This window comes from Streptopelia decaocto (genome assembly GCF_964273445.1).
Source record: "Streptopelia decaocto genome assembly, chromosome: Z".
In the NCBI taxonomy this organism is placed as follows: Eukaryota; Metazoa; Chordata; class Aves; order Columbiformes; family Columbidae; genus Streptopelia; species Streptopelia decaocto.
The window spans coordinates 14,143,859-14,164,493 of NC_138657.1; positions in this window are offsets into that span (position 1 = coordinate 14,143,859).

A 20,635-nucleotide genomic window follows, 5' to 3' on the forward strand; every position below is an offset into this window, starting at 1 on the left:
GTTATCCTTTCTTAAATGCTAGCCCTATTTGCATTTTCATGCCTACAGGCTTAAAATCCCAAACTTAAAATAAAAAGTGACTAGATAGGTTTTTTTCCTTACTTAACTAACTAATTCTTGAAGCATAATTTCGCCCATGAACTAAGCAAAATCTTCAAGATTCCTGAAAAAGAACATTACTTGTATGTTGTTTTCTTCTGTACCTGTTCTAGGGCTACTATATAGTGCAAATTTTTTTTAAAGTCACAATTCCAATATTCATCCCTCTGTAAAGGTCTTAACATTTGTTACTGCTTGACAACATGTGAGCTAAAATTCTATGGAAAGGACATTATTAAATTAGATTTCATATTTACACAATTCTTGCCAAATTTCTCTCAAGATTTTGCTTCACGACCATATCTTATGTGATTTTTTTCCTAAGTAGAGGAAAAATATATATTATCTGTGATTAAGACAATTCTTTATGTGAAAAATATAGTAATGTTTTGCAAATCAAGGCTGTTGCTATAAGTCATACTGCTTGTTTCTCAGAAAATTATTAAAATGACAAAAATAAAAGATAGAAATAATATTTCAATTCCAAAGGAAAAACCTAAGCCCTAATCCTGCAAACACTCTGACATACAGTTAAACTTAATTAGACCTGATCTAGAGTTTGTTTGGTACGTACATGTTGTCAAAATTATTTAGTATGGGCAATATTTAAATCCAGAGTTAAAATAAAACTTAATCTATGTGTGAGGTAATAGCCTGTTCCCAAAATCATTTAAATCTATCACAGCAGTTTGGTAAGAGGAAAAGCTGCTTCCCTACAGTGCTTGTGGTCATTATTAAAACTCTTTTGTGATCCAAAATAATTATTCAGTCAGCTATTGGTTTCTTTTGTCCATGAGTAGAATATTTTACTTTGCCTTTCCCAGACTTTCCTTATAACTTTTATTTTTAATTAAATTCATCTATTCCATTTGAATATGTAGAGAAAAAAATAATTTCAACAAATAATTTTATTAATAAGAAAGATATAAATGTTACAGTTATTGGGTTTTAATTGTATGTATATAAGAGAATATGTTATTGTGATAATGAAAGGTTTCATAAGTCTGCGTAAAAATGCAGCATTAAATTTAACATTGAAATGCTATTGTTTAACTTTGTCTTTGAAGGAATAAGTAGTCTCCATCTCTCTTTGCTGACATCAGCTGATGCTTTGTTTACCAAGAAAGCATTCTGTATCATGTTTACTTCCCTCTGAAATAACATTTCCTTAAGCAATGAACGCTTCAGTATCATTTGATACCTGATGAGTCTAAGTCTGTTCAAATGTGCATTATTCTAAATCAAGTGGAGTCCCAGTTTAAGATACCATGTGTTTGATTTCACCACAGAAACAAAATTATTATAGAAGTATCCACCCTTTTAATATAGAAAAGTCTTTATCGGTCAATAATTTATATATGATTTACCATGCATTATGTTTTTAATACACAAACTGGTCCAATGGTGACAACGACAAAAACTTTTTCTCTCTGATAAAATGAAGGAAAAAATGTTACTCTCACTGTGTATATCAACTTAAAAATGAATATAAAGTTATTATTTCAAATAAATGTAAAATGGGAACAAAATAGTTTAACTCAGTTTTTTATTTGTTAATAGATTCCATATTCATTTCTATTTCTGCTATTACTTTGAAAACAGTTAACCAGTTAAAATTAACCTGAAGGCCAGAGTCGTTTGAAAAACTGCATACAAAACTTCAATAATTATGACAACTTTTATTGTTTAATTTTAATTTTAAATTGCAGTGTAATATTTTATTGAAATTTTTTTTGCTAGTGTTGACAAGCCAATATGATGTGAAAAGAATTAGTTTCAGACTATTGTGAGTAATGATTAGTTCTACTTTATACCAGCAAAGCCAGTTGAATGAATTAATGGCAGAGTAAGCAGTGTGACTCTAATTATCCTTACTTCTCATTCTACAATCCAGCTACGACATGCAAGACAGAGGGAAAAAGTTTAAATATATTAGGTGTCCAGTCAATAGTCTTTAAAACCATAGTTCCTATTCTGTTGCTGCAGTTCTGCAAAACAGTCAAGATAAAAATTATTCAAAATCTGATTTTTGAGCTTACTTCAACCTGGGATATTCTATACAAAAACTTAGAGCTATAATTATCAAAATGGCACTGTCTATAATGTTAATTTTGGTAAATATCAGTGATATATATATATAACAAAAAAGGATTATAAATTCTGACTTCAGAAATGGCTGCATTCTACATTCAAGAATATATATATTTTATAAAGACATTAGATGTCTTTATAAAAGACATCTATTGTTTGAAATACAATAGATGAAGTTTTAGACACCTGAATACGTGAGCCTCATTGTCTTTGTAATTCAACCACCTAGTGTTGTAATTATACGAAATCAGTAAAAATTCCATAACATTACCCACTATTTAACATTAAGGACACCTAACCAGCTATGTTTAATGTTCGATTCAGCTAACCTATCATGGAGCCTTCTGTTATAAATAATTTAGGATGCATACTCATATTTAAGTAAATAAGTGACCTCAGGAGGATAACTCCTTTTATAGTTGCATGTCTACAGCATGAACTTCATGTCCAAACAAAAATATTGCAATTTTGACTGTTATCCTTCATTAAAAGCAGTTCATAGAATATACAGTTTGTACTTGCATTTTCAACATCAGGAGGAGATTCTGAAAAAGCACCACCATGAGGTCACTGCATCCATCAGCTCAGGTAAGTTTGCAAGATCAGTGTTATCACCTCCATAATGATGCCTTACCTAAGCAAAACTGCTGCTGAAACTGATGCAATTACTGAGTAATTCACTTGACTGCCTGGGACCAGAACAAACTTTTTTACTTCATGGCTTCCCATATTCGTAAATTTTTCAAAACAAGCAAACAATCCGTCATCCTATTCAACTGGCAATTTGAGACAGAAGTCAAGAGACCTGCTCAGCTGGTTTATGGTGATAATGGATTTCTCAGGAAATACCCATTTAAAAGATGTGTGTCTCAGTTACTTCTCTTTTGAAATTTCTGGCAAGAGAAATTGTTCAGAGTTTTATGGATTGTAGGTTTTCTTTATATGTCTGGCCACATTTGACAGATTTATTAGCACAACTAATCTGCCATTCCTTAGTGATATGAAAGTTTAGTTAAGTATGAAAGTTCTTTGGTTTTGAAAGTCTATTCCACATTTTTTTCATTAAATTATTACAAAATTGCTCCCAGTAACCGTGTAATTTGGATATCACATATATTTAACAATTCTCTTTCAGCTGGCACAATTCTATTTTTCCCTTGTGTTTATGGATTAGTAGAATAAATATTTTTTGCCTTGAATTACTTTCCTAGAGATGTATTAAAGAGGACAAAATATATCCTTCATCTGTGTCTGATATACGATGTGGGAATTAACATTACATTTCATAGTAATTTGAATTTGTTGAAGTTGTTTAGGGAGTTAATTCTGAATATGACTTGAGTTTTCAAGGCAGATAATAAACAGATAGTATCCACTGAAATAAAGGAAAAACAAGCATGTACACTCTCTGCAATGCTTTGAAAAGCCCAGCAGTGATAATTTTTAATACACCAATACCTATGAGAAGATAGTTATTTTTTGTTAATGAGTAATATCATATACAGTTCCCACATGGGATACAGAAGCTGCTTTTCATCCTTAACATGGACTTCTTAAAGAACTTAGCTTCAAACAACCTTTCCAAAAGGCATGGGTGGATATTAGATTGTTGTTTCTGTATTTATAGTTGTGGAATGAGAGCTTCTTTATAAACCTGAGGCTCTGAGTTGGATTGAAGGGGTTAGAAAGTGCCTTTGCCAATCTGAACATTGTTTAGTATTGCTTTGAAGCAGGAGCAATATGAGGTCTTGCTGCTGTATTAGGACTGTTGTTATTTTCTTTTTAGTTTGGTTGCAAAAGAAAAATGGCAGCAATTTTCTTTTTCTCTGAAGGCAAATATTGCAAGGTTTTTAGAGTAATATAGGCAGGCTGAGTAGTCTCAAAGGTCGGTGAAGGAAGGAAGGGATTTTGCTATTCAATTAACAGTTTAGATTTTTTTTAAGCTTAATTACCTGCAGAAGCAGAAAACCACAAAACTAGCACAAGCTTGGAGACCAACTAATGACTATGAGCTAACATAAAGAATGACCCCAATGCACAGACCTTTCTAAAGTGCATTAATGAAATAATGAAAGAACAGTTGAGTGTCTCCTCCACCAGTGTGCAGAACCCATTGAGAACTGGATGATTGCAAGTGACCAGTGGGACATAACCCTCCAGTGACAGCACAAGAAGATGAGATTTCCTGACTCCATCAATTAAATTAGCTGAGCATACTAGTGATTTCAGCAGCCTGTTTTCAACAGTGGTCTGTATCTGATCACCAACAGACAAATCTGTGAACTAATGTAGCACAGAGCTAAATGTTAAACTGTCCACAGTGTTTTTCTAAGATTGCTTATGCTCTGACAATTGAGGCAAGATAAATTTATTTATTTGTTCTGAAAATGCGACTTTAAAAAAAATCATAGGTTTAGCAAAAGACACTGAGACACACAGAGCTTCATTACTTGTTTTCCACTGATGGATGTGTTCTGCAAGTCATAGTGAATATCTGTCAAACTGGAATTAAGACATTTTCAGGATTTTAAGCGCTGTGAAAACTGAAATGCTATGTGTTTCTGAATGAGTAATGACTGATCTTTTCTTCCTTTCTAATAAGGCTGAGTTACAGCTTACATGGCTCCAACCAGATGTTACAAACCGAAGGTAAAGGAACCTTTGGGTCTTTCAGAATATATAGCAAGCACTGAAATACAGAGGAAAATACGACACATGGAAAAAGTGCTGCAGTGTAGGAAGCTCAGTAGAAGAATATTTTATTCTAAACCATAATATCCTTGTAAATTCTCTGAAATGGACAGGCACTGCTATGATCACTGATGATACATTCTTCTGTACTGTCATTCCACCCTAGTACTCATTCAGGTTTTTTAGTGAAACATAGTATTACAGTCCCCAGTTTTCTTCATAATTAAGACAGTAGTCAGAATGTCACTCATAGGACATCGTTACCTGCTTCAGGCTAAAAGACAAGGCTTATAATGCTCTGTTCAGAAATGTGAGAATCAACTTATTAGCCATGAAAATTAACTGCAGCAGCTTGTCTGAACCTTTGCACACAGATGTGCAGACTTCTAACACAGCTACACAAGAGCAGAGGCAACATACAGGAGACAAGCAAAGCTTCATTGTTTCCTGCCCTCTCTCAAAGTTTATAGAAAACCTTGCAAAATGAACTGATGCAGACCTGCTTGTGCAGGAGGTAGGATTGACATGCTTGTATTATTTTACTACTATAGTAATGGGTAATCCCACCAGACTAATTTGAAACAGTCCCCTTAAAGATGGATTGTGCCATTACACTACAAAGCTGAGAAGGAATGGCAGTGTAGTGGGAATGTATATTTCTGTCCATTTCCTCCTTAAGCATTCAGTCTACAACAGCTTAATTCTGCTTTGCCTCTTCCTCAGTGCTGGAGGAGAAGGGAAGTATAATGGGAGATATACCAATGCTAGTGGTAGTTGTATAAATCCAGTTCTGATAATTATAGCTGATCTGGAACACAGAACTAGCTTACTTATTTCCAAAATTCCTTTTCTTTACATGCTAATTTTTAAAAGAAAAACCCCAGAAAGAACCAGCTCAACATGACCTGCTAGAGGTAAGGGACCTAGTTAATTCTTTTGGCTATAATGGCAACTAGAACAAGCTACGGAATAAATATTATCAATTTTGACTCAGCATTTTTATAGATTGTATTTGCCCCAGTAGTTTCAACAGAAAAAAAGACTCATGGCTCCAGCACTTCTCTGCCATTATACTGAAAAATTCAGAACATATTTTATCTCAAGAGTTTCTTCAGAGATTATTCCTGGAACAAGATCTGGACTTCTGTTGCAGAAAAAGAAATGTGAAACAGAGGCTTGCTTAAGTCCATCTCTAGTCCTTTACCACCCTTTAGGATGACTTGCATTTAGATGATACCCTGACTAGATCCCCTTTTTGTGAAGTAAGGCTATCTTCTGATAAGAACAATATGGGAAGAATTATTGATATAGATTAAGTGTATCTTGTGAAAGTCCCTTTGCTTTTATTTATTACTATCATTTAATCACTTAATCAAGGCACTACCAGATTTAAAAAAATCAAACTATTTCCTTTTCACTTGTCCTCTTTTCTTTCAACTTTAATCAAATGTGAACAATAGTACTAATTTTCTGCATGTGCTTTTCCATTTCTTTATTTAAGGGTTTTAAGTCACATTGTTTAGGAAAGACAAGACATTTCACTCTGAATTTTGCTAGTCAGATTGTTACAAATCCCATATCTTGCCAGGAATTACCACTCCAAATATTCACTTGAAACAAAATTGTGTGATCTCACAAATGCAGGCTGATTGCACTGTCATCTAAAAATCTTCTAGACACCTAGCCCTGATTCTCTGTCACTGTGTACCTTAAGTCACCATCCTCAGTGACATAGAAAGCAAAGTGCATATTAGCATACAGCCATGCAGAATGGACCCAGGTTTTCCATAATTTCCTCTTCTGAGGTACAAACAGGAATCAGAAGTACCCTACCAGTCATCTTGATCTTGGACAGGGGAAAGAGAATCAAAAAAAGAAGTGCAGAGAGGTTTCCAACAGAAACCTTTTGCAGAATATGTCTGCATGGGCTGGTTTTTACACCGAGCAGAAAAAGTTTTGGTTAGGAGTGAATGGCAGCATGCTTACAAAAACTCATAAGGAACATCAGTTCTCATCCAAAGAGTTTTTCATGAGCTGTTTATCTATTTTTGATGGAAACATTGGGGGTCCTCTATTCATTGTCATCACATATGATAAGGTAATTTTCTTTGTATTAGAAATGAAGAGTACAGACCAAAAAAAGCAAATTATTATGTGTAGATATGGTGACTATGGTACAAGTTTTGCAGGCACTTATACATGTGTTTGATTTGAATTCATATTTCTAAATACATAATTTTAGTGGAAATATTCAGTAAATAGGATTCTGCACTTCTTTAAGCCTCTGTATTTTCAGTTCAGATATGTTTGTGTTTGTGTGTATGTGTCTAAATAGAGTTTGATTTATTTTATTTGTTTCAGTATATGTAATATATATAGTTCATATTGTTTGTGTTTATACATATATTTATATATAATACATGAATATATATTTATTTTAAGATAGTAAAGGTAGTGTAAATATTATTTGTGTATATAGTCTCTCTTTTGATGAACAAATATTTTCTGTTTCCCATTCTCTTTTAAAGCTATCTTTTGCTTTTTAACCAGAGGAACATGAGATATTATTGCCCACAGAACACCTCATTAGGCCCACCAGAAGCACAGAATTCACAGACTAATTTAACTCCTGTCATGACTCTATGAATGAAAGTTCCACTCTGCCAGAAAGAAAAAAAGAAAAGACTGAAAAGAATGAATTGCTGCACAGTGCTGCACCTTGCCTGAGAGACTGTCACATTGGAAGTGAATTTGCCTACACCTCTTAAGTGTCCTTATGGCAAGCCAACTCTATATCAAGCCCCTTCACATATCTGTAGACCCACAGGCCAAGAGGATAATACACCAATTCTGTGGTAGCAGTTTTATCTTGACATTTCACCCCCACGGTTTTCTAGGAAGAAGTTAAATTGGCCCTAACATTTAACATCGGAAAATGATTTGCTCTGGTTCTCAAGCAACGTTATAGCAAGTCTGTTGTTAACAAGTAGAAATGCACGATTTCGTACTAATTAGTAGGTCAAATTTCATCATCCCTTAGGATGTTTTGTTCAGTCCATTAAACATTTTCAGTTTTATTCTGGCCCAGTGTAACAACAAAAAGCCCTTTCTATTATCACTCCCTTAGTTTTGTGGACTGGTCTGTATCAGGAAAGCATTCAGCACTATAACTACTAAACACTGTGAAAAATGAGGTATCAGGGAAATACTGCCATTGCTTTAAACTCACAGAATTGAGGTAAAGCCTGACTTGGGACAATACCTTCAGTCAGGTTATCATGATATGTTCTTTCAGGGCCAAATTTTTACAAAATTTCTTTTAATTAGGACTAAATGTGTTTATATATATAGTGTATGGCATGGTATGGTATGCTGTGGTAGAGCATAGCATAGCATAGCATAGCATAGCATAGCATAGCATAGCATAGCATAGCATAGCATAGCATAGCATAGCATAGCATAGCATAGCATAGCATAGTCTTAAGACACTATAGCTGGTGTGTGAGTGCAGATGTGTGGGTTTTTATCTATGTGTGAAGGTAGATACCAATACATTTGAAAAGCAGCAAACTTTGAAAAAAAGGTGTTGATCCAGTATCTGTTAACTTTAATGGTCAAGAGCATAGCTTCTCTTTTTCCCATACCAAGTATGTATTATACACATTACTATTAAATAGGAAATATGAAATGAACAGAAACTAGTGTAGCAGAATTTGTAACAAAACTTGGAGCAAAGATAGGTGTAAGACTGTGATGGAGACCACATATTGTGCTGGAATTTAGACCACCTGTTTTGTGGAGGTTAAGGAATATATGTGCTTGGTTTGCATAAATTCTTACTGGCACAGGGTATAAGCAGAGGCTGGAATGTTTTACTTTTATTATCTTGGTTGTGGACCTAGTATCTTTAACCATCATGCTGTTGAGAAGCACATTACCTTAATAATTCATAGTTACCAAAAGATTTCTCATGTGGTTTGATGACAAACATGCCTGTCTGTATTTCACAGAATCACAGAATGTTAGGAATTGGAAGGGACCTCAAAGGATCATCTAGTCCGATCCCCGTGATGGAGCAGGAACACCTTGATGAGGTTCCACAGGAACGTGTCCAGGCAGGTTTGAATGTCTCCAGGGAAGGGGACTCCACAACTTCCCTGGGCAGCCTGTTCCAGTGTTCTGTGACCCTCACTGTGAAGTTTCTTCTCATATTTAAGTGGAACCTCTTGTGTTCCAGTTTGCACCCATTACCCCTTGTCTTATCATTGGTTGTCACCGAGAAGAGCCTGGCTCCATCCTCATGACACTCACCCTTTATATATTTATAAACATTAATAAGGTCACCCCTCAGTCTCCTCCAAACTAAAGATGCCCAGCTCCCTCAGCCTTTCCTCATACAAGAGATGCTCCACTCCCTTCAGCATCTTCGTGGTACTGTGCTGGACCCTCTCCAGCAGTTTCCTGTCCTTCTGGAACTGAGGGGCTCAGAACTGGACACAATATTCCAGATGTGGTCTTACCAGAGCAGAGGGAAAGGAGAACCTCCCTCGACCTACTAACCAACCCCCCTTCTAATACACCCCAGGATGCCATCAGCGTTCCTGGCCACAAGGACACAGTGCTGGCTCATGGTCATCCTGCTGTCCACCAGGACCCCCAGGTCCTTTTCCCCTACGTTGCTCTTTAATAGGCTATTCCCCAGCTTATACTGGAAGCTGGGGTTGTTCCTCCTCAGATGCAAGACTCTATACTTGCCCTTGTTATATTTCATTAATTTTTTCCCTGCCCAGCTGTACAGCCTGTCCAGATCCCGCTGGATGGCAGCTCAGCCTTCTGGCATGTCAGCCACTTCTCCCAGTTTGGTGTCATCATCCAACTTGCTGACAGTGCACTCTATTCCCTCATCCAAGTCACTGAATAATACAGGCCCCAGTACTTGACCCTTGAGGCACTCCACTAGATACAGGCCTCCAACTGGACTCTGCCCCATTGACCACGACTCTCTAGCTTCTTCCCTTCAGCCAGTTTGCAGTCCACCTCACTAACTGATCATCCAGACCACACTCCCTCAGTTTAGCTCTAAGGATGCTGTGGGAGACTGTGTCAAATGCTTTATTGAGGTCAAGGTAGACCACATTCACCACCCTGCCGTCATCTATCCATCTTGTTATGTACTCATAAAAGTCAATGAGGTTGGTCAAACCCGACTCCCCTTGGTGAAGCAATGTCAACTGCCTCTAATGACCCTCTTATCCTTGATATGCCTTGAGTTGTTACCAAGGATAAGTTGTTCCATCAGTTTCCCAGGGGTGACGGTGAGGCTGACTGGTCTATAGCTACCTGTGTCCTCCTTCTTGCCCTTTTCGAAGACGGAAGCAACATTTGCTTTCCCCCAGTCCTCAGGCACCTCTCCTGTTTCCCAAGACTTGGCAAAGACGATGGAGAGTGGTCCAGCAATGACCTCAGCCATCTGCCTCAGCACCTGTGGGTGCATCCCATCCGGACCGAGGAATTTATGGATGTCCAGATTGCCTAATTGCTCCCTAACCCAGTCTTCATCAACCGAGGCAAACTCCTCCATTTTCCTGACTTCCTCTGGTCCTCAGCGGTACGGGGCTCCTCAGGACAGCCTCCGGCAGAGCAGACAGAGTCCAAATAGATTCTGCCCCATAGACGATGCATCTCTGGCTTCTTTCCTTCAGCCAGTTCACAGTCCACCTCATTACCTGATCGTCCAGATCACTCTTTCTCAGTTTAGCTACGAGAATGCTGTGGGAGACTGTGTCAAATGCTTTACTGAAGTCAATATAGACCACATCCACTGCTCTGCCATCATCTATCCACCTGGTTATGTCCTCATAAAAGGCTATGAGGTTGGTCAAGCACGACTTCCCCTTGGTGAAGCCATGTTGATTGCCACTAACGACCTTCTTATCCTTGATATGCCTGGAGATGGCACCAAGGATAAGTATTTCATACTTTCTGTAAAGGACTAAACAGTTGTAGCAAGTATATTGCTAGAGTAAATCAGTGAAAGTAAATCTCATCATAGGAGTTTTAAAATTTCAGACCTCTCAGACAGAACAGGCCTCAATCCTATATGATGGACACTTCCCTACCATGACTTTTTATCATATCTGAATGCAAATTTGAAACACTGGAGTCAGTCTTTTGTATGTCAATTTGAATTATAGCAGCATGTTTTCCCCTTAATATGAATATAAGAAACCACATTTTTGATGCAGCTTGGAGCACAAACTTGGAGTCTTTCTTCCTTATTTGAGATGCATTTTGCCTCATGCCTCCAACAGCATCACATTCCTTGCAGAGCCACAAAGTGGTTTGGCTCATAACAACCACATGCCATTTGACATGGCTTGGGAAGAGGGGCTGGACATATGCCTGGCAGAAAAGAATTTGAGGGTGTTGATGAACAGCTGTCTGAACATGAACCAGCAGTGGGCCCAGGTTGCCAAGAAGGCCAACAGCATCCTCCATTGTATCAGGAATAGTGTGGCCAGCAGGACTAGAGAGGCAATCATACCCCTGTACTCAGCACTGGTGAGGCTGCACCTCAAATCCTGTGTTTGATTTTGGGCCCCTCACAACAGGAAAGGCAGTGAGGTGCTGGAGTGAATTCAGAGAAACACTATGAAGCTGGTAAAGGGTCTGGAGAACAAGTTTGATGAGGAGTGGCTGAGGGAACTGGGGCTGTTTAGCTTGGAGAAAAGGAGGCTGAAGGGAGACCTTATCGCTGTCTACAACTACCTGAAAGGAGGTTGTAGCATGGAGGGTGTTGGTCTCTTCTCCCACATAGCACATGATAGGACAAGAGAAAATGTCCTCAAATTGCACGGGAGAAGGCTTAGATTGGATATTAGGAAAAGCGTCTTCATGGAAGGGGTTGTTAAGCAGTGGAACAGGCTACTGAGGGAACACCTCTCTGGAGGTGTTTAAAATATGTGATATGAGTATGTGTATAAACAGAAGACTATATTAATTAACTTACTGTTCCCCAAGTAGTCTTGGGCTGCAGTCTCGAGTTGCTAAAAGAGATTAAAAAGGAACTCATGCTGAAGAGTTAGATGGTTGTGATTCATTAAAACTGAGTAGAGAAAGTAGAGAAAGGGGATAAGGAAACATGGCCCAGAAATACCAGTACTTTATCACTTATGACCATTACCTAAGGAAATGTGAAAATCACTGGTACACAGAGTGGGTGATTTCTTGGCCTTTCCATCAGGAATATTCTGCGAGAGTGTGTAAGACAGAGGGTTATTCTACCAATCCTGATTTCTTCTAAACCTTCTTTGGTGTTGCCACAAATAACCTGTGTTGACATCATCTAACTTAAGGTCCAGTTTAGGGTGACATGCAGCAGCAAAACAGCAGGTGAGACAAATGCAGCTGTTCTGCATTGCTTACACTCTGCCCCGAGGTTTCCTTTTGATGTGGGCTGATTTGTTAGAGAGTTCAGGGCTCCTCCTCTGCTTCCTATTTGCATGGATGAATTTTCTGAAAACATGCAAATTGCACAGTTGTCAATCTCATTTATGAACTCAGGCACAGTACTATCTCTGTCAAGGGCCTCTTGTAGCTCAAAAGCTTTTTTTTCCTCCCCATTGTAGTTTTAATTTCTGCACCACAAGAGCTGAAGGCCTCTCTTTTCTCACTAATAACTCATTAGGCTAAATCTTGGATTCCCCCCAAAAGCGTATAACTTATTTTCATTTCTCCCCAGTATTTCTTAAAGCCTTCTGGTGCAGTTAGCACTTTGCCATCTGCCACCTTCATGACACCGCAATAGGGAATGACTGGTCTGAATGATGTTTTCTGAACCGTGATGAAAAGTGTATCTCTGTTCCCATTTCTCACTGTGCTATTCTAACATACTACATTCTTTCTGCTGATCTATTACTGTCTGTCTTCAATCACTAAATGTGGTATCTTTCAGGCTAGACACTTGCAGTTTAAGGGTACTCATCTCATTGTCTCTTTGCCACTAATTCTCATCTCCCTTTTCCTCTCACTGCTGAGTAATAACTCACTTCATTGCTACTTGCTGTTTCCACTCTCCATTGTTTGTTTATCATGTTTTTCACAATGTCTAGGATGACACGTTATAGTCCAGACCATTGCTTATTAGCATCCTGTCGTAAAGCTACTATACCCTCTGTTCAACATTAACACTGTTTTAGAGTTATGGAAGAAGGAGGACTATGAACCAGCAGCTATGAAGGGTCTCTGTCTGTCCCAGTGTAAAATGGTCTCTGTACCAACTTTTGCTAGGTAATCCAGAAAAAGGCATCGGAATGAATGGGTGAAAATTATATATACATTGTATCAAGGCAGGTAGTTTCAAAACCATTGTGTCTTCCTTGGTGATGTATATCTGTGGTTTATGTCTCAGGTAGGAGGAATCACTTTCCTGTTGAAGCCTAATCTTCATTACCAAATGCCTTGAATTGGGTAGAAATCACAGTTTAGAAGTTGGGCTGGACAAGAGTCCTAGATTAATAGCTTCAAAGAATCTGTCCAGAGTAGCATTAATTTTTGTACCACTATGCTGCAATACAGAAGTGTCTGTAAGTCCATCCTGCTTGATTTGACTCCATTCTTTACATGCTAACATTGGGCTGTGTTGAGGTCATCCTGTCGGTCCATTGCAGCCTGGGACTGTCTCTGCACTCGAGGTTTTCACTGTGCCTGGCAGGTTCTAAATTGGATTTGTGACACCATCACCAACTTTGCATATGAGCATGAGAAAGACAATCTGTCTGTAGCCTTAATCTTCCACCTACAACAAAGAAATAGGAGTTCCTCTGCTGCAGAGCATGGTTTAGTGGAGTTTCCAATAATTCATGTACAAGACTCTGAGAGAGACAACGTTGCACTAGAGTAATTACATTGACTTCATGGACTATATGGATGAAACAGAGGGCAGTTCAGGCTTTCACCTTTTGCTGATACGATCCTTCAATATGTGAGTACCATCAGTGACATAACAATAAAATTACATGCATTTGGCAGAGTTACCACTGGGTGCCATGAGGGCATGATCATATTTAAAGTTTAAGGACTTCAGTATTTATCTCTTCCACTGACTTTCTTACTGTTGATAGTATTTCTGCACTGGTTAGAGGCTAGAGGAAAACTACTTTTAAACTCTGAATTGCAGTCTTGGTTGTGTTTTAATTTTTTTAAAAGAAGTGAGATTTTTTTTTTTTTTTAAACACAATTTCATCCTATTTTTATCTAATAAATTATTTGACCAGAGAGTTTCTAACTAGTCCTGTTTAAGATGTATTAATTTAGTTTAGTTTTAGTGCAATCACATTATGAGACTAACTGGCCTGGCTGAATAGAGAGCTTTGTCTGGAGCCTGGAGATAAAAGGGAGAATTTACAGCCTTTGAAAGAAGGACCAGGCAACTCAGGAGGACTACAAGGATGCCATGAATTTATGCAGGGAGATCATGAGAAGGGCCAAAGCCCAGCTAGAGCTGAGCCTAGCTTTTTCTGTAAAGGAGAACAAAAAACATTTCTATAAATACATCAGCAACAAAAGGAGAGCTAAGGAGAATCTCCACCCACTAGTGGATGTGAGGGGAAACATAGTGACAGAAGATGAGGTAAAGGCTGAGGTACTAAATGCCTTCTTTGCCTCAGTCCTTAATAGTAAGAGCAGTTGTGGTCCAGGTACACAGCCCCCTGAGCCAGAAGAGAAGGGCAGGGAGCAGAATGAAGCCCAAATAATCTAAGAGGAAATGGTTAGTGAACTGCTACACCACTTAGACATACACAAGTCTAGGGGACCAGATGAGATCCATCCAAGGGTACTGAGGGAGCTGGCGGAGGTACTCACTTTCCACAAACCACTCTCAATTATTTATTGGCAGTCTCAGTTGACTGGAATTTGGCAAACATAATGCCCATCTACAAGAAGGACCAGAAGGAGGATCTGGGGAAGTAAAGGCCTGTCAGACTGACCTCAGTGTCAGGGAAGGTCATGGAACAATCAGCCTGAGTGCCATCATGCAGCACATGCAAGACAACCAAGTGATCAGGCCCAGTCAGCATGGGATTATGAAAGGCAGGTCCTGCTTGACCGATCTCATCTCCTTCTGTGAGAAGGTGACCTGTTTGGTGGATGAGGGAAGGGCTGTGAATCTTGTGTACTTCATTAAAGGCTTTGACACTTTTCCACAGCATTATCCTCGAGAAACTGGCAGCTCATGGCTTGGACAGTCATGCCTTCACTGGGTAAAAAACTGTCTGGATAGCCGTGCCCAAAGTATTGTGGTGAATAGCATCAAATACACTTGATGGCCAGTCACTAGTTCTTCAGGGCTCAGTATTAGGGCCAATTCTACTTAAGGTCTTTATTAATGATCTGGACGAGGGGATTGAGTGCACCATCAATAAGTTTGCAGATGACACCAAGTTGGGTAGGATTGTTGATCTGCATCAGGGTGAGAAGGATGAACAGAGGATCAACTGGATTAATTGGCTGAGGCTAATCACATGAGGTTTAAGGCCCAGTGTCGGATCCTGCACTTGGATCACAACAACCCCATGCAATGCTACAGGCTTGGGGAAGGGCAGCTGGAACACTGTTGATGAACAGACATATCTGAACATGAGCCAGCAGTGTGCCCAGGTGACCAAGAATGCCAATAGCATCCTGGCTTGCAACAAACATAGTGTGGCCAGCAGGACTAGGGAAGTGATCATCCTTGTACTCAGCACTGGTGAGGCTGCACCTCAAACCCTTTGTTCGGTTTTGTGCCCCTCACTATAAGAAAGATATTGAGGTGCTGGAGAGAGTTCAGAAGAGGTCAATGAAGCTGGTAAAGGGTCTGGAGAACAAGTCTGATGAGGAGTGGCTGAAGGAACTGGGGCTATTTTGCCTAGAGAAAAGGAGCTTCAGCTTCAACTTATCACTCACTACAACTTCCTGAAAGGTGATTGGAGTGTGGAGGGTGTTGATCTCCTTTCTCAAGTAGCAAGTAATAGGACAAGAGGAAATGGCCTTGAATTGCACTATGGAAGGTTCAGATTGGATATTCGGAAAAATTTCCTAATGTAAATGGTTTTAAGGCATTGGTACAGGCTGGCCAGGGAAGCAGTTGAGTCATCATCCCTGGAGGTGTTTAAAAGACACATAGATGAGGTTTTTAAGGACATGGTTTAGTGCCAGAGTTAGGTTATGGTTGGACTTAACCTTGAGGGTCTCTTCTAACCAAAATGATTCTAGGATTTTATGATATTCATGACTGGACAACCCGTGAAATCTGAGAGTAAACTGTACCATACTGTCAGTCATGTAGTTAGTTTTCCTGTGTTGTTAGAAGAATGATAAATCCTGTTATCTTTTCGTGGTGCACAGTGGATCCAGCTTTGACATCATTTAGGAGAAGACTCAGAACAGGCAAAGGTTATAATCAACAAATACTCTGTTTGTTTGTTTGTTTGTTTTTTCCTAATGAACAAGCAGAATAAGGGATTTGTACAGTTGTGTTACTTATGAAATTTATTCAGAATTTCACACACACCAAAAATGAAACTTTTCTTTCAGTCAACTCTGCTGACTTCTGCTACAAAAATCTAAAAAGTTTTCCCTAGCAGTGTTTTTAGATATTTGGGTAATTTTATCACTGTCATCCTATTGAGGATTAAAATATTTTGAAACCTGTGTTTCTTGAACTTTCTTGAACATTTCCTTCTCAACACTGTTTGTAAACACTGACATATTATCTTCTAAAACACTCCTAAAGCAATCATTGACTACTGTAAAAGCCATGAAGCACTGTACTGTAAAAGTTAGAAGCACTTCTAAGTACCTGTACAAAGAAGATCCCTCCACTGTTAACAGAGGCTTCTGCTAAAGGGAAAGTGGGAGTGGAAGGAAGGTCTTCCTTCCACAAAGACCTAACCAGAGTGTTGGTAATTTCAAACGACACTGTGGTCAACAATCATCTTAGAGAACTCGACCACTTGAGTTAGACATGGTATCTAGTTGAGCAACATGAAAAACTGACTGTATGCCATCTCAGGCCAAATTTGACAGCACAATTTTGAAATTTTTAAATCACTAAAAGTAGACTTGGTGCTACTGTTTTCTTGAAAATATCTTCAACAGAGACAAGCCCCAAGCAATGAACCATTCACTATCACACTTGCTCTCTAAGCGGAATTTCTATTGGCCATCACTGCTGCTTGCTGTCTACAAGCATCTTGAAGTGAATCTTTTATGTAGCTGCTCTTATGTCATCAATGCTTGACATTTTGGTTTTATGGTACAAAAATGGTGTTTGGTACAGAAATTATGGTAATTGGTAAACAGTTTCTCATGGCAGTATGGTCCATAGCCTTAGCTCCTGTACATTATATTCTTCCAGTTATGTTTGTGTGTGTGCTCAAGACATTGTAATAGAGAGATATTAGCAACTACCACCAAGTAGGTAAATAATCGAAGAAATGACTAATCTCTAGGTCTGGACTTTCTTCTGAGAACATGGAGTGTGTTTTTGCTCACCTTATTTAATCTGCATCTAATTATGTGACCGTAAGTTAGTTTATGTTTTGAATAGCCTGACAATCCTAGATGCAGAAAAATGCTCTTGTTATTAAGACCCTGTGTCCTGGTTTTGTTAAAAACAGGACCAGTTCTCTTTTAGTGAATTTTCCTTTAAGCTAAGTTCTAAGTAACCACACTTTTTTGAATTTAGCTGCATGTTTTTCGAGATGCTGTTCGCTCCAGAGCTGATAAGGGTAGCAGTGGTATGCAGAAGAGGCCCAGTTTTAGATTTATTGCTATGACAGCCAAGGTTGCTGATAAAATTTGCATGTCCTGTAAGTGAGAGGGGCGTATTTGCATGGAGCAGCGAATAGAACAGGTGACTAAAACTGACCAAGTGTTCCATTCTGTACACATTATACACCCTATGAAAGTGGGAGATCATGAGGGTCTCGCTCTCTTCGACTACAACAAGCATCTGAACAGGACCCTTCCTGTCGTGCCTGCGATCTGAGGCCTGATTCCAGACCCTTTGTCCCTGGATCCAGTTCTGGCTTACTGCGGAATCCAGCCCAGCACTTCCGGGTATCTGCCCTGCAGCCACTGGAGCGATGCCAGCTCCACCGCTGGAGATGCTGTGCTACCCTGGGAAATTCAAGATTGGTTTTGTATATTTTGTATTATTTTCTCTATGTATTAGTAGCATTAGTAAAGCATTTTAAACTTTTCCAACTTGCAAGCCTCTCTCCCTTTTCCTCCTATTACCTTTCCTTAGCAGGGAGGGCAGGGGTTTATCAGAGAGCATCTGCCATGGTTTATTGTCACCCTGCAGTAAGCGGTGACACCCTGTATGTCATGAAGCATTAACCCTTCTCTTAGTTATTCCCATAAAAAGATTTTTGTTCTTAAAATAGAAGTGCTAAATTTTGAACTGAAACACAGTTTTCCTTCTAATAGTTTCTTTCAGTTATTAGTCACAATGTCATTTTTTTTGTATGCCTGCCTCTGTGTTTGAACTTTTAATTGTCCTCAAACAACAATGCTTTTGCCACTATATTAGCACAACTTGTAGTAATAGTAGTGGTAATGCTGCATTATCACCCTAGAAGAGCTTAAAATGCTAGAAGGGCTTAAAATCCAGAACAGGGAGTAAATTTACCAACATAAAAAGTAAAATTTGAGTTGTACAAATTCTGGGTACTGGCCTTATGTATACCTAACCTGGAGAAAAAGAATATATATTTGACAGTAATTGATCAGAAAGTTGATGTCTTAACAAATAAGAACAAATATTTAAAATAAGAGTACAGGACAAAAAACATTTTTTCTTGTTTGTGGCTCAGACTTACAAAAGAGTTAACAGAACTGTGAAATGGAAGGGTATTTGTTTTACCCTTGGCAGAGAAAAACACTGGTTTAGATAGGTACTGCTGAGGCATAAAATGCCAGCTGCCCCAAGAAGAAAATGAACACAGACTGTTTACTTTTGGTTGGAACAGAATAGCAACCTGTCCTGTTACTGACAAGTGTAAAGTCTTGATTTGTCTTTCCTTCTTCCTCAGGAGGAGTCTCTCTTGTCCGATAATATGATTGAGCTCAGGAGTCACTCTTCATTGGGCAATAATATGTTTCCCTTTTCATTTTTCAGTCACTCAGTGAAAAGAAATCACCTTTGAGATCTCTAGCCCTCATTTAAACTTTGACTAAGTTATACTCAAGTTTGAAATCATGCATTCTTAAAGACAGAATCAATGGTTACAACAGCATCCTGGTTCTTGAAGCTGAGGCAAGACACTGTGACACTGTGAAGGATATAACTTTGTTTTGCCTGTGGTATATTTGCATGCTTCAGGAAAAAAAAAATAGTTTTTATTAAATGTAAAGCAAAAAAATAAGCAGACAAGAAAAAAAATAAGTTAGTGTCAGAATGTGTCATCAGGGAGAAAAATTTTCAATTGAGCCTGGAAATTTATGTTACATTTCTTTTACTGGAAATTGCCAAAAGTTCCAAATTGAAGCTTCTGTGGGAACAGAGCTGTTTCTCACAAGATAATAGTAATAGTAATAACAGCAACAATAGTGATACACATTCCTATTAACATAATTATTATTCAGGTGTTTTAGTTACACCTTAAATAAGGTATTTCAATACTTTTTCAAATGGCCAAAACATATATCATCTTTATTTTTTGTATAATGATTATTAAAATTTAACAATCATTATAATTTTGAACATCAGTATCAAATAACCTCTTTTCTGATTCAACCAAAATATCTTAAAACAGGAGCAGACTTTGGCACCGAAGATTAATCCCGAGTTTTGACAAAATTTGTTATTCATCATTAAAAAGTTAGCAATTTTTGTACAGCATAAAGAACAAACTGAGAATAATGAAGCATGCGGCAGTCACCTCAGACCCAGGAAGTTCCTGTCACACATTGTCAGAGGCTGAGAGAGAGATGAAGAGAAAGTTTTTACAGTGGTCTCTCTTTTCTTTCTACTTTCTGTAGGCATCTGCTCTTGAGCATTTTTAGAGAGAAGATGGTGAGCTACTCAGTGTTTTGGTCCAAACAGTGCCACAGTTCAAGTGCTTTATAAAACTTCCATCACTATTTTCCAAATCAGCACACACCCTGGCATTATTAGGTATTACTTTTAATTGTCAAGTGTTAGCTAAAATCTTAAATTCCTTGCATTTGTTTATTTGTCTTTGTTAATTCACCTTTTCCTGAAATATCAGACATTAACCCCTGAATTAAATGCTATGAATACTGAACTATTAGACTTTAGTTCCTACCTCAACAGGGTAACATTGTTTTGCCTTTTTTTTTTTCTTTTATTTTTGGCTTTTTTCACCCCCTTTTTTTTCTTAAACCAACAAATTTATAGTGTTGTACAATAAAGAATGATGTGGCCTTCTATTTCCATGTGGAATTGAGACTGCTCAATAAAAGCATCATCAGCTTTGTTCTCAACATAGCAACTTGTGAACTGTAGTTTCAGGAAAGGCTCAGGGGTGGTAATCCTATATATAAAATATTAACTAACAAAAGGCAGGGCCTACTTTTCAGGAGTCAGCAGGTATGAGTAAAGGAGTTGTTCCCCACTCATTCTAATTGTATAAGAAAGGGAGTTTTGTCCCCACTTCGTTCTAATGTAACCTGGGCATCAATATCATCCTACTTCACCTTTTCTACCGAGAAAAGTCAGAAAGCAGTGACAGCAGTGATTGCT